This window comes from Triturus cristatus, chromosome 7, assembly GCF_964204655.1.
Source record: "Triturus cristatus chromosome 7, aTriCri1.1, whole genome shotgun sequence".
Taxonomy (NCBI): domain Eukaryota; kingdom Metazoa; phylum Chordata; class Amphibia; order Caudata; family Salamandridae; genus Triturus; species Triturus cristatus.
The window spans coordinates 736,651,012-736,664,147 of record NC_140590.1 but is presented as its reverse complement, the minus strand read 5'-3'; the positions used below and the strand labels follow the sequence as shown (position 1 = coordinate 736,664,147).

Sequence of the window (13,136 nt, the reverse complement as noted above, 5' to 3'; positions counted from 1 at the left end):
GAAGCACACGGGCTGCAGAGACTGCCCATTGTGGCAGGCTGGAAATATCTATTAGTCGCCCTCCAGGGACCACGGGGCAGCTCCATCACAGCGGACTGATCAATTACATCCTATAATAGCTCATTGGAACCGGTCTGGGTATCTAGACCGACCCCCTTTCCCTCCCCGTCCTCTCTCACCCCCCCCCTCCATTCCCTACATAGTTGGGGCATAGAGGTGACATGGGTTTTAGGCTGACAAAGGACCTACCACACCCTGGTGGATCACAGAGGCAGTCTGTGCGCTAGGACTGCATGCTGTATGTTTCTCGTCTCTTAGCGTCTGCAATCGGACTGGCTCAAAGTTTGGAAAGTTTGTTGACTCTGGGGAACATGTTTTTTCTGATCACTTCATCTAAGTGAACAAGGACATGAGGCGCTTGTTACCTAATGCTCGTAATGATTGCATCAAATGATACGCCCGCTGTACTATCTATGATAAAATTCCAATAAAGATGTTTTTAAAAAAAAGTCTTGGTGCAACCAAAAGTGGTGATCTGGCATTCTGAAGCCACTCCATGGCTGACTCCCATTCAGACCACATGTTGCACCTGTGGGCTCTCGGAGTGCTATTGTGTTGCTTGTGCTATAAATAATTTTAAAAGGCTACTGGCTGAAATTGTATCCTCACTGTTTCCTGTGGTGAGGGGTTCTGCCACTGTGACCATTTTTAAAACCAACATTAGCAAAGCCAGTATATCAAGCCTTTACGACCTATTGGCTTTAACAATGGTGTTAACAACAGGCTACTGTATATACATGGCATCTTCCCGGTCCCGCCTCGGGTCCCGCCTCGGCGGTCGCTCCTTTCAAGTGCTGGCCGCCCGCCTATGGAACGGCCTGCCATTGTCGCTCAAGCGGGGGAAGGATCTTTTTATCTTCAGGAAGCAGTTAAAAACCTAGCTTTTTAAGCAATACCCTTCCGTTTTTGTCCCTTCCTGTTACAGTGCACACTGTCTGTCTTGAGGTCCTTTCAGCGGCGGGACACTCTGTGGAGCAGCCGTGCGCTTTATAAGTACCTATTTACAATTACAATCTTTTAAATGAAGTAAATACTTTGAATCTGTTACCATTTGTAAACTCTCTTCTCTTTAGTGCAATTTTGGTTTGTAATTGGTATTGACTTTACTAAGAATTGGCAAACTGTAGGTCTTAGCTCTGAAAGGCTGAATTACTGGGTTTTCCAATGCTTGTATGGTACATGTGAGCTTGGTCGCATTTAGGTGTCTGGTCTGGCTGTGTTCTGGTTGTGGGAGGGATTTCATAGTGGGGCAAGACTGAGCTCCCTTGAGGTGAGACTGAAGGCAATGTGAGTCAGTGGGCCAGAGTTGTGTTCAGGTTACAAGCTAATTCAATCCTTCTCGTCTCTCCAGTGTGCATATATATAGAGATGGTCAGATATGTACCATTTGTAATTACCTATACTAATTATTTACAAAATAAATATTTTTGTTACTCGTTTATATATAACTACTACTAAGCACTCAAATAGCCAATAAGCCTGGCTTGTTTTAGCCATATTTTTGTAGTTGGGTGATATATCTGGATAGCAGAATATTAACAACTAGGAACCGAAATGCTGGTCAGGTAGCACGCTGTATAAAGCACAGGATTGTACTTTACATTTTTAAAGCCATGCTGTTAATTACTTGGGCTACACCCCTCTCAGCAACGCTCCACCACCACATTCGTCACTTAAAGCACTGTGGTCCACAATACACTTTTGCCTCCAGACCGAAGCTGCCTCATAGACGAGAAATAAAAGTGATGATGTAAAACTGCAGTGGGAGTCCTTGGAGTTAAATCTAAAACTTGTAGAGCAGACATAAGAAGTGCCCGCTTTGCTGCTCAGTGCCCTCTCTCTAGGGGTGGGGGAGCACAGCTGATGCTAGGGTGACAGATGGGGAGTCGTGCAATTCAGTGAAAGAAAGCTGAGGTCCTCACCTCCTTCAGTGTGACACTCCAGGCTGTGGTTGTAGGTCTTGGATCCCTTGGAGCCACCTCACCCCTTTAGAAGTGGAACTGTAGTTGTTGTTCCCCGTGAAGTTGATGCAAACGTCATGCAGGTCATTTGTTCCTGACAAAATAGAACCAAATATACTCAGTTTCTTTGAGAGTAAAGTACAAAGAGAGAAACACAGGCAAGACACAGCAATGTGGAGCACAGGGGCCGCAGCAGGGGATGGAATCATAGAGGATGGGGTGGGGGGAAGCAACAGGAGGGCGGTGGGAGAATCATTAGGGGCATGGGTGGGGAAGCAACACAAACAGTGAGAGAAGGAAGCGAACAAAAGTGGAGCAAGAGCAAGGGAGGAAAATAAACGGGAGAGAGAGCAAGAGGAATGGGCAGGGGAGAAGCGCACAGGCAAGAGAGAGAGAGAGAGATGGAGGAGGGAAGAGAAGCACACTCAGGAGGTAACTGGAAAACAGGCACTCTCATGGAAGGCTTAAACAAAAAGAAAAAAGGAACACCTGAAAAATGAGCAGTGGAAAGACACAAGTAATGTATCCATGCTTCAGGAGAAAGACAAACACAAGAAGAGGAAGGAAAGCTCACACAAGCTAACAAGGAAGAAGCAAGCAAATTAGAGAACAATGAAGCCAACTCATTGTAAGCAATGGGCCCACTGTAAGCTAGTATGTCTTGCACCAGTCACTGTCTAGTAGGCAAGACCTAAAAAACAGCCACAAGCTGCATTTTTTGAGAACCAATTTTTTTTTTTTACAGAAATTGACTAAACTTTCAAAGGCTCAGAACAGGTGTGGATGAAATATGGCATTACCTTTCACGTCATGCAGGGCAAGCAAATATGCATTTGCAGCGCACTGTCCCCAAAAATGGCTTAAAAGCAGTACGATTTACTGTTAGTTAAATTAATACATTTGGATTCTTTTTTCACAAGTGCATTCCACTTTCTTCCATTCTGCCATTTCAAGTAGATTCGCAAATTGGTGGAAAGCCTTCTTAGACAGAACAAGCTGGAAAAATCTCCCTCTCTCGGGCTGCAAACAGCAGAGCTATACAGATCTTGCAAAATGGCTACCTCTTTGGCTAATGACGTTCAAATAGATGAAAGGTGACCGAGATCTTGTGAGCTCAGGCCTCAGATACTAGTAGTATTATCGTACTTTATTGTATTGAACTGGTAATTATATGGCACTTTCCACGCCTGCTGCGAAGCCTAAATCCCATTACAAAAGAGCTTTCTAAACAGTGATTATGAAATGATTCCGCACAAAGGAGCGTAGCGTGTTCAGAGGTAATGGGCACAGTTGTGTGAGGGCACTACTGCTGAAGTGTCTACTAGTAGGCACCAGAAATGCGGCTTTCTTTCCCTACCTAAAAGAGCGGCACGGGGGGCATTTTCCTTGCTTGCATTAAGGCATATAGCACTTTTGCTACAACACAATCCACAAAAGACATGAAATTACAGCAATGGTAGTTCGTGCCCTCTGGTACCAAGGAATCAACATCAGCAATGTCTTCCTAACTGAGCATGAATTATCATTTAAATATCAGTTTTCAAAGATAATGACATCAAACTTCAGCTTGGCAGTTTGGAGGAATGCATACATTTTCGAATCAAATACACATTTATCTTTTTTGAATGATTACATTCAATTAGCCATTTTAATTAAATAAATACTATGTTTGTCCTACAATCCCAACTGTTTATTTTAATAAATACATTTTAGTGCCTTAATATCAACGTATCATTATTTTCAATCATTCACAATTTATATTTTTACACGAGGAAAGACTGCCCTACACGCCAACGTGTCAAGAGAAAATACTGCGGTTTCCACTACCAATCAGCCACACACTATGTTCAGGAAACCCATAATATGTCAACAATGGGCATCTTTCCTAGGCCACTATTATTCCAGTGGTGGACTTCATAAGACTAAGGCAGTCCACAACATACCATGACTGGTCATCAGTATGTCAGTAAAGGGCTTCATCATATCAGACATGCCCTTAGTATGGGGATAGTGTGTGCCATCATGTCAAGTCCCACATTATACCACGAATAGGCCCAGTCATGCCAGAGGTACTCATGCAATTACAAAAATGCCAACTATTATGCATGGGACTTCATTGTGCCAGTGATGGTCTCCGTCATGCCCAGGATGCACTCAATAAGACAAAAATGGCCACCATTATGGGAGTAGTGGGAATCACTATGCAAAAATGACCACAATATACAAATAATAGCCACTATTATTCTGGGGTTCGCATTGTACCATTGGCATAGGCCTAGCCATGCCAATGATGTCCACAATATGCCAAAGGTGATCATAATTGTACCAGAGCTTGCATTATGTCATAGGTTGGTGCCCTCAATCCAAAGAGGAGTCCTAAATGCCAAGAATGGTCACCATTATACAATGTGTTGAAAAATCATGCCAGAAGTACCCACAATATGCCAAGAAAGGCCATCATTACAGCAGGGGTAGGTGCCATTGTGCTAGAAAAGGCACTCCATGGAGGAGGATTGAGATACTAATGGTTGTTATGGGCACAACAACGGGCAAAAACTAGACAACCACCATAACTACCACAGCGGCTGCCACTACCACCACCAACATAACCACTGCCACCCCCTTACCGCTCTGACAGAGGCATGAGTGTCCCACCTCCCTCCCCACCAAGCCTAAATAACGCATCTTTCATGGGAAATGTGGCTCACCACACATAGGCTGTTTACTTTAATTGCTGCCTGTCACTCACAAGGACTAGATCTGCACAGTGGCTCTCCCTGTTGTTTGCAGAAGGCAGCAACTCACTGTTTGCTTCCCTCTGACTGACACCAGATACCTCTGCTGGGGCTGATCTATCCTCCCTGTTCAGTGGCAAATATAGGAAGTTCTAGTAGACACTAAAGCAAAAGTATTTTTATAAAATACATTTTCCAAGTGGTTTTGAAATCACTTTTGTGGAAAACAAAAAAGTGATGGGTGAATTAAACTCAGTCAATGATAATTACTAAGGATTCATTCCAGTTCGTGTTTTTTGTCATTATGCCATCCGAGACAGTAACCAGCCAAAGGCACATCAGCCTTGGTCTTGGTCCAATAGGAACAGTCCATCACAAAGCCAGGTCCCCTCTGAACTTGAACAAAAGCAACCCAGAACTGGTTTTGACCTATGTGTGTGTTGACAGCAGGGAGCAGCTTGGTTCCAGTGACACATTAATCATAGGACTCGTGTTTGGGGATACCTGTCACATTCCAGTCATCACATGGAGGAAAACCAAAAAGTGATGGGTGGAATGCCTGCATTAATTTCAGCCACTGGTAATTACAAAGGCCATATAGCAGTACAGTGGAGCAGGGCCGGACGATTTACATGTTGCTTATTCCTGCCTGAGGTGGCATGCAGGACAAAAAAACGATAGAGTGATTATCAGTGGCTGAGAATAATTCAAGCAATCCACCTGTCGACTGCTTTGTTGTCAGTGCAATGCCAGAAGAGTGACAAGTTTTCCCGACATGTGGATCTTGGGCTCACTGTACGATAGGACTCAAACTGCAACCCATGGACGAGGCCAGAATATGACGCAATCTGTCTGGGATCACGAGTGTTCGTATTCTGAGGGGATGTGGCCTGGCAGTTCGGGATGGACTGTTCTTACTTTAACAGGACTAAGGCTGATTTGCATATGGCTGCCTTCTATCTGATGTCGTACTGTGAGTACAAAAATGATGGACTGGACTTCTGCCAAGAGTGATTGACAGCACCCGAGATAAATTCAAGCAGTCCACCTATCACTTTTTTTGTCGTGAGTGTGATGCATTAAATGCATGCCCAGACAAAAAAAGGCTAAAACTGGTCTGGGGTTGTTTGTGCTCCCATTCAGAGGGGACCTGGCCGAGCAGTTCATGCCGGCCTGCCTCTATTGAAGCAGGACCAGGGCTAATTTGTGTATGGCTGGTTCCTGTCTGAGGTGTCAGGGTGGGCAAGAAAAACGATGGGGTGGATTCCAGAGCAGAGTGATCACCAGTGGCTGATTTTAATTCAAGCACTCCACCCATCGATTTTTGTTGTACAGAAATCCGTTCTGAAGCGGTGTAAATCCCTAGTGTTTCTGATGACTCCATTCATCAAGGCACCTTTTTCCAATCCATGAGAGGTCTGTAGTGTTTTGACTATTTTGTTGATCAAGATGTTTTTTGGCCCATTTTCTACCTCCTCAAGCTCAGTGTGAAAGAGTGTGCTTTTTGGCTTAATGGTGTTCTGGTTGTGTACAGCGCCTGTACCACCAAAAGGAAAATTGGGACAGCTTGAGCGCAATCCAGACTTCATGAAACATCTTTATCAGAATCGGCAGGGGCTGGAGAACATGCCACAAAGGGCAAGAGGGCAGGCACACTTTCACCTCCACCGCCCCCACTTCTACCCACGTCCATGCTATTGCATCCTCTCGTGTCCTCGCGCTCTTCTAATCAGTGGCTTAGGAAGAGGGGTGCAGTGGGAGCGTGTCATCCCTGAGGGGGGTGACAAATTGGCAAAAATATGTGTTTTAAACACATATTTTTGACATGTTGTCAAGTCGAGGGGACTAGAAAGGTTCCGCCCCGGGTACCACCTGACCTTGCTGCGCCACTGCTTCTAGTTCGTGCTGTGCTCTCTCCTCAGTTCTTCGCCCCACCTGATCTCTCTAGTTTTTTGATCTCCTCATCACCCCCAGATTCTTTCCCCTAGCACGGCCTGTCCCGCCGCCACCCCTCACCCTCACACACATCAATTCACTTCTACGACCACAAGTTCCTCGTTTGCCTCTTTCCTCTAGCCCCCCTTTCCTCTGCTATCGCTTTCTTCCCCATTAGCCCTGTGTCCCTTTCTCCGAGTCCTCACTTCCACCCCCGCCACCTCTCTTCTTCTCAGCCTTTTCCTCCTTGTTTACCCTTTATCCCTCTCCACTGCTGCGTACCTCTCTCCATCTCCCGGTGCCTCCTCCATTCCCCGGACACCCCCCAATATCACCCCTTTATCTCCTCGCCACCCTGATTTCTCTTCCCTTGCTCTCCACGTCTCTGCCACTGTCGCCCTCCGTTCCCCGCTGCCCCCACCTCCCCACCCTCTTTGACTGACGCTGTACATTTTCCAATCTCCTGTCTCCGCATTCGAGACCGAAGCCCACAATAAACAGCACAACACAAACTATTAATAAACCTGAAAACCCCTCCGACTTCCAGCCCCTGTTCTCTGTAGGAAATATCACACAATCCGAATGACTGCAGAAGGCCAGGGGGCTGGGGAGAGGGGGGCGGGGGCTCGCAGTATGGGAGAGGACTCCGCAGGCAGTGCCCGGTGCAGCAGATGGCAGTGCGGGCGGTAGGTACCAGCCTCCTGGCATTGCCAGCATCTGCTACCGTTAGAAAATGCTAATTGCCATCACCGAGGACAGCACCTTCCCACAGTTACAAGAAAAAGAGGCGAAAAATGGAATTCAGTCTAAATCTCTCCGAGAGCGACAAGTCGTGCATAGTAAACTGCGTAGCACCAGGAGGCTGTTTTTAAAGGAGGGAGGCGGGGCCATTCCCGTCCGCCACACAAAACTACAGCACTGCCTGCGCGCTCTTACGCACACACGCATCCCAACCCAACTTGCACATGTAGCCCTGTGTAACTAGCAGGGTGGGACTTGCCTAGAGGGTAATCAGAGCGCGCCCAAAGGTCTGGTATGATTGACAGGTCAGAGTGCGGAAGTTTTTCTGGCTGTTTGTCGGCCTGTTTTATGGTCTGTTGTGCCGATTTTGCCAATATCGAAACCAACGTTGCCTGCAGCAAATACACATCCACGCACTTACACAGCGTGTCCTTCCAAGCTCAAAACTGGCCCAATTTGATAACAAGGGCCACTTTTTAGATTAGGGCAGTCCGCACGCGCTGCTCGCTCTGTGAAGCATGCTATAATAGAGTATGCATTGGAAGTCTCGCCCACTCTCCGCCCCTATTTTTAATTGGCTTGTGTCATTGTATTTGGTAAATGGTGGCTTCCGATTCATTATGAAGCTTGTTAGTCCCTCCTGGGTACCGCCTTGTCACCATTAGTTACCGCCCATAAGGACTGGACCTTTTACTTGGCTCGTTACACACTATGCTATATCTAGTGTGTGAGCACTATTTTGTGTATTGATACTAGTGGGGTCAATGGTGGCTGCCCTTTTTGTTGTATTTGCATGCTGAGCATGCTTTAGAGACAACGCGCTCAGTTGGAATTTTATTTTTAAAAGTTTGATGTTGAGTGCAGCGCCCGCTTCAGAGACACCGCACTCTTTTTATTTATTTATTTAACTTTAATACTGAACATGGCGCCCACTTCAGGGACACCACACTCTCTTTTTTCAACTTTTACAATGCCAATAGGTTAAAAACGTCACCGCATTCATTTCTTTGGGGGTGGGGAGGGGGTTACCTCACTCTTGTGCTGCAAGGTTTGCCTCACGGCTGTGCTTCGCCGTCCTGCTGTGTTCTGAATCTGTCTAGAGGCCTCCCCACTCGTCCCACCCCCTGTAATACCCCTCCCATTCTTCCTTAAGAGACTGTATGTCCCTACCGCAAGGGCGACCTGTTGCCCCCTGCATGGGACTGGAGTACTGGCCCAAGGCCCCCACTGCTCTTGTTCTGGCACAGGAGCTTGAGGTGGAGTCTGTCAGACCCACCCCACTCCCGAGGTAGATCCATCCAGATGTGCACGGCAGGATTCCACAGCTGCAGGCCTATGCCCTGCCCCCAGTGGCTCCTGGGGGGTGAGGCTCTGATGGGGCTGGGGCGCACCGGCAGAGGAGATACCGTGAATCGGCTTCCTGGGGCAAAGCTGCAGCTGATGATGAGGTGGCCAGCAAAAGGCATGCCCGAAGCGAAGCGCGCTCCTCTGTTTCGGGTTGTTTCAGATTACAGCCTTCGTTTTGACGCTTCTCACAAGTAGGGTAAGGAGAGACCTGGGCAGGAAGCTCAGTGTGCAAGTACACCTGCTGCTAAGAGCTGTGGGAGACTCAGCTAGCCGCTCATCTTTCCAAGGTATAACAAGCATTGAAAATGCAATAGGTCTCGCCTTTGATTAAGTTTAAGCCATTTGCTTTGCTAATGCTATTGTATAGCAAAGCAAATGGCTTTAACTTAATGAAAGGCGAAACGTATTGCATTTTTAATGCTTGTTTTAAGTTGAGGTCAAATTCCAATTAACCCAACACCGCTCCCTCTCAAACATACCAGCAGTATTCCCCACTGTTAACAGTGTGAAAACCACTCCCACCCCACCCTAATTGTATGCAATACTAATACGCACCAGCAACTGGTCACAACAATGAAGACCCAAAAAAAGGTCAACAAGGCTAATAATCAGACCGTAGGCACAAATCAATCACTACAAATGCATGCATGGAACTACACCTTGCAAAGAAGTTAATATATAAAGAATTACTCTTAAATGTTATGCAGCCAACAAAAGTTGCATCAAGATCAATCCGGTCTTGAAGTATTTTAAATGGATATTTTGTCTGAGGTCTCGTTCAGTATCACTCAAACTTTTGTTCGCACAGGTAAAATATATATTATTTGTGGTACTGCGCTGACGATGCTGTGTACATCAATTTATAACGTTTGCTGCAGGGATATTTATTGCTTATTTTGCTAGATATTTTTGACGGAGGAGCTTAGATGGCTTACAAAGTGCACGATTAAGAAGCCGAAAATGAGCGACTCTGTGGCAGTCATATCACCTCTCAATATTGTACAGTAAAGCAAATACACCCAATTTCGCAACCGGTTAGTCCGGGGTTGGGAACAGAAGGTGGGAGATGTTGAAGGGCTATAAGAGCCCACTCTGAAGAGGGACTTTTTGCACTTGGGTTTAGTGTAAAGGCATAGGGGGCGGGGCTCGGTGTCGCTTTACAAGCGTCTCCTCGAAGCTCAGATTCCCACTCTGAGCAGCAAACAAAAGGCAATCAGGAAGCATTTGAGGGCAGCCCCCCCCCCCCCCGCGTGGCTTTGGCAAATCACGGGCGCACTTCCGGAGCACAAGTGCACTTTTGGCAGTGGGAGAGGTCGGCAGGCACCGCTTTCAGATCCAGCCAGAGCCCCCGCCAGGGAAGGGGCACTGGGCAGGCTGGGGTAGACAGTCACTCACTAGGAGGAAAGAGGTGTTTTGGGGAAATAACAAAGGAGATGCATAAAGTGTGTACCAGGCCGGGCTGCACCGCTCCGACTTAAGAGGTGGGCTAGAGAGCTTAAACTGGGTCACATGGATTGCCCAATGCAACATAGAAGTTAGGACCAAAAACAGCTGGGCTTCTAAGCGGGTACAACACGAACAGGATGCCATTCTGCAGAAGTAACTGCTCGTTATACGGTCACACGCATGGCATAAAGTATGGCTAACAACTGTGCCACTAAATGATATGAGAGATTGTAAACAGTTAGGTTTTGATTAAATGCAGTTTGACATTTACTGCAAAACTCGGCATGAGCAAATGACTCGTGGACGAAATCGGTGGAATGCGGGGTACAATAATGTGTACTTTGATTCAAATTATCCTTTGAAAACAGGCAGTTTTTAGAGTAAGCATGTTTTCCCTTTTGTATGCTTGTTTCTGAGAAGTGCCGGTACTCTCCAATTAAAAGTATTAGGTTTCTCCTGAGAAGTGCTGGTACTCTCCATTGCAAAATAGCGGGCCCCACGCTCTCTCCCATCACTTGATGAGGATGGGGCTCCCACACGGCCCCGCGCCCCTCGCCCCTCACTCGCGCAGACATTGCCCTGAACCATCGAGAGACCCCCACAGACGGACTCCTGCACACCTTGGAAAGACACCCAAGCGGCAACCCCTTACCTCGCACATCCACCACGGGAGGGAAGGCGATGGCGGCTGCGCCGAGAGCAGGCCCCTGTGCCCTTCTTGAGGTGGGGTGGGGCTTGTCAAGTGTATTAATATCTGGGTCCTGTCTGGATCCGTGTCTACATGACTGAGGCCAAAAATGTAAAAAAAAGAACACCTGGTACCTTCAAGGAGCATTCGGAAATATATAATTACAGATATTGTCAACAAAGCACTCCATAGTCTAGTGCCTCCAAGTACTCAAAATAAGCAGTGAAGCGTCTCCAAGCACTTATAATGTTAAAGTTAAGCACCTCTAGCACTGAAAAGGCGCAGACAAAAGCCTCAAAATACTGACAGCAGTGAAGCGTCCATGTGCTCGGTACATCGAAGGAAGGCGTTTCTGCACTTGGGAAGACAAAAACAAGTGCAAATAATATAAAAATGTATTTGTAAAGCACACATTCACCCGTGGGCATCTTGGCACTGAATAACAGATCTTTATTGTTATCCAACTCAATGGGACTCATTTTATCGACCTCAGATGGATGAAAGGCTGAGTGGACCCGCCGGTATTTTAACCTGTGACCCATGAGGTCAAACACAGGACCCTAAGTGGAAGCATTAGTCCACTGAGCCGCCCGACCTGGCAGATGCGCCCAGAACAGCCGCATTTTTCACATCTAGGCACTGGGAAAGGCAAGGTGGTTCAGCGTATGCATAATAACAAAGTCAATACCCTATGACGCAGGTACAGTGACGTTGGTTACTACAACGTACAAGAACAGATTACTTTATCTTACAATGGTATTTGAGGCCTATTTATTGGCTTTGATGTATTAACGCATTACTAGTATTAGCTGCTGGCGTCTAGAAAGTAAGTATTACAAAGTATAATAAACAGGCAAACAAACTAGGAAAGGTAAAGCGGCCCGGAATGGCGAAGCACGCGCCATTTAATTTATGAAACAACTACATTTAGCACTTCTAGGCACTCTGGTATTCGGGATGCCTACGGGCTCTTCACTTGCGGTCAAACAAAAGTGCTTCTGGGTCCTTGCAACACTTAAGTCGAGCGCCTTGAGATAAAGAAAGCCAAAAGCAACCAGGCACTTTGAATAGCAAAGCCCCCTGAATCCTATGATAGCCACAGGTCGAAATATGAGTACGATTGAGAAGATATCTACGTGAGGTGCTTGGCTTACTATTTTTGTGTGTATTTTTTCCTTATTTGTAGTCTATGTTTGACACGCAGACTCGTGGAGCAGCTGCCCCTGCGCCTGGACCACCATGGCTGCAGCAGCCCACACCGCGCATTCCAGTGCCAAGGGGTGTGAACGTCCCCAAGGTTATCCTCCCTGGAGGGACCCAAACTGACACATTCTGCAGGGACTCCAAACTAGTCAAACCAGCCCAGCCCCATCGCCGCCGCACGCACAACGTGGCTGCGTCTCTCAAATCTCGGAGAGGCATAAATGTATCCAAATATTTACTATTCAAACTCGTCCTCGAATATTTGAGAAAGGTGTAATGCGCATGCGTGAAAAGCTTACGCACCAAAGACTCGGAAGTTTCACGACTTGGAGCAACGGCAGTCCATCCCGCGGTGGTGCGATCTCGGCCCAGTAACATACTGAGACTGTAAAGGGCTTAATTAACCAGGCAAAACCAACTTTCCATCTGTCCGCGAGATAGGAGCACGCCCCCAACCCCGACCGGCGCTTACATTTCTTGGCAGGGTCTGACGCATGTCCGTCAGGGAGGAGTAAAAAAACAAGCTGCTATGCAAGCCATGCACACCATGGAAAGACGCCTACCAAAAGAAGCCTGTTAAAAGCGCCCAATGAGAGAGCTGGACTGGCGCATGCAAGGCAGCGTGACAAAGCTTCTGATAAGAAACTTCGTCATGACAGCCGTAATGCAGGCGACCGAGTCCTTGGGGGCGGTCCAAAAAGGCGAAAGGGTGGCAACCAAAAACCCTCCTTTTCAATGGGAAGCCAGCATTTAACATAAACGCTGACGCTACCCAATGAAAAGGAGGGGCGGGGCTTCGAGTCCCCTTCTTGAAACTGCCTTGTTGACTATAGCTCTCGCAGGCGGGGAGCGCATGCGCGCTCCAACGCCAGGCGAGACCTAAAAACACGGAAAGAGTGCCACAGAACTGGGAAGCCCCTTGCGCAAAACAATACTGCAGGTGTCTAAATCCAAAAGTATGGGAAGCAAGCAGGCTGCCAGTGAGCCTACAATATATGCTGAACTGGAAACAGTTACTTT

The 13,136-nt window shown here is 47.1% G+C and overlaps 1 protein-coding gene and 1 long non-coding RNA gene across 3 annotated transcripts in view; one reads left to right on the top strand and one right to left on the bottom strand.

The window, feature by feature from the left end:
• Positions 1-13,136, bottom strand: part of RBFOX3 (RNA binding fox-1 homolog 3) — a 2,040,484-nt gene that overhangs the window by 1,378,356 nt on the left and 648,992 nt on the right. For both annotated transcript variants that reach the window (XM_085617449.1, XM_085617452.1), the window contains exon 3: positions 1,983-2,115. The gene's annotated coding sequence lies outside the window, so the exon portion shown is untranslated. The remainder of the gene's footprint in view (positions 1-1,982; positions 2,116-13,136) is intronic.
• The window catches only part of LOC146810446 (uncharacterized), a 46,638-nt gene continuing 34,519 nt past the window's right edge, over positions 1,018-13,136 (top strand). Inside the window, exon 1 of the long non-coding RNA XR_014966592.1 lies at positions 1,018-1,053. This is a non-coding gene — a long non-coding RNA (uncharacterized LOC146810446). The remainder of the gene's footprint in view (positions 1,054-13,136) is intronic.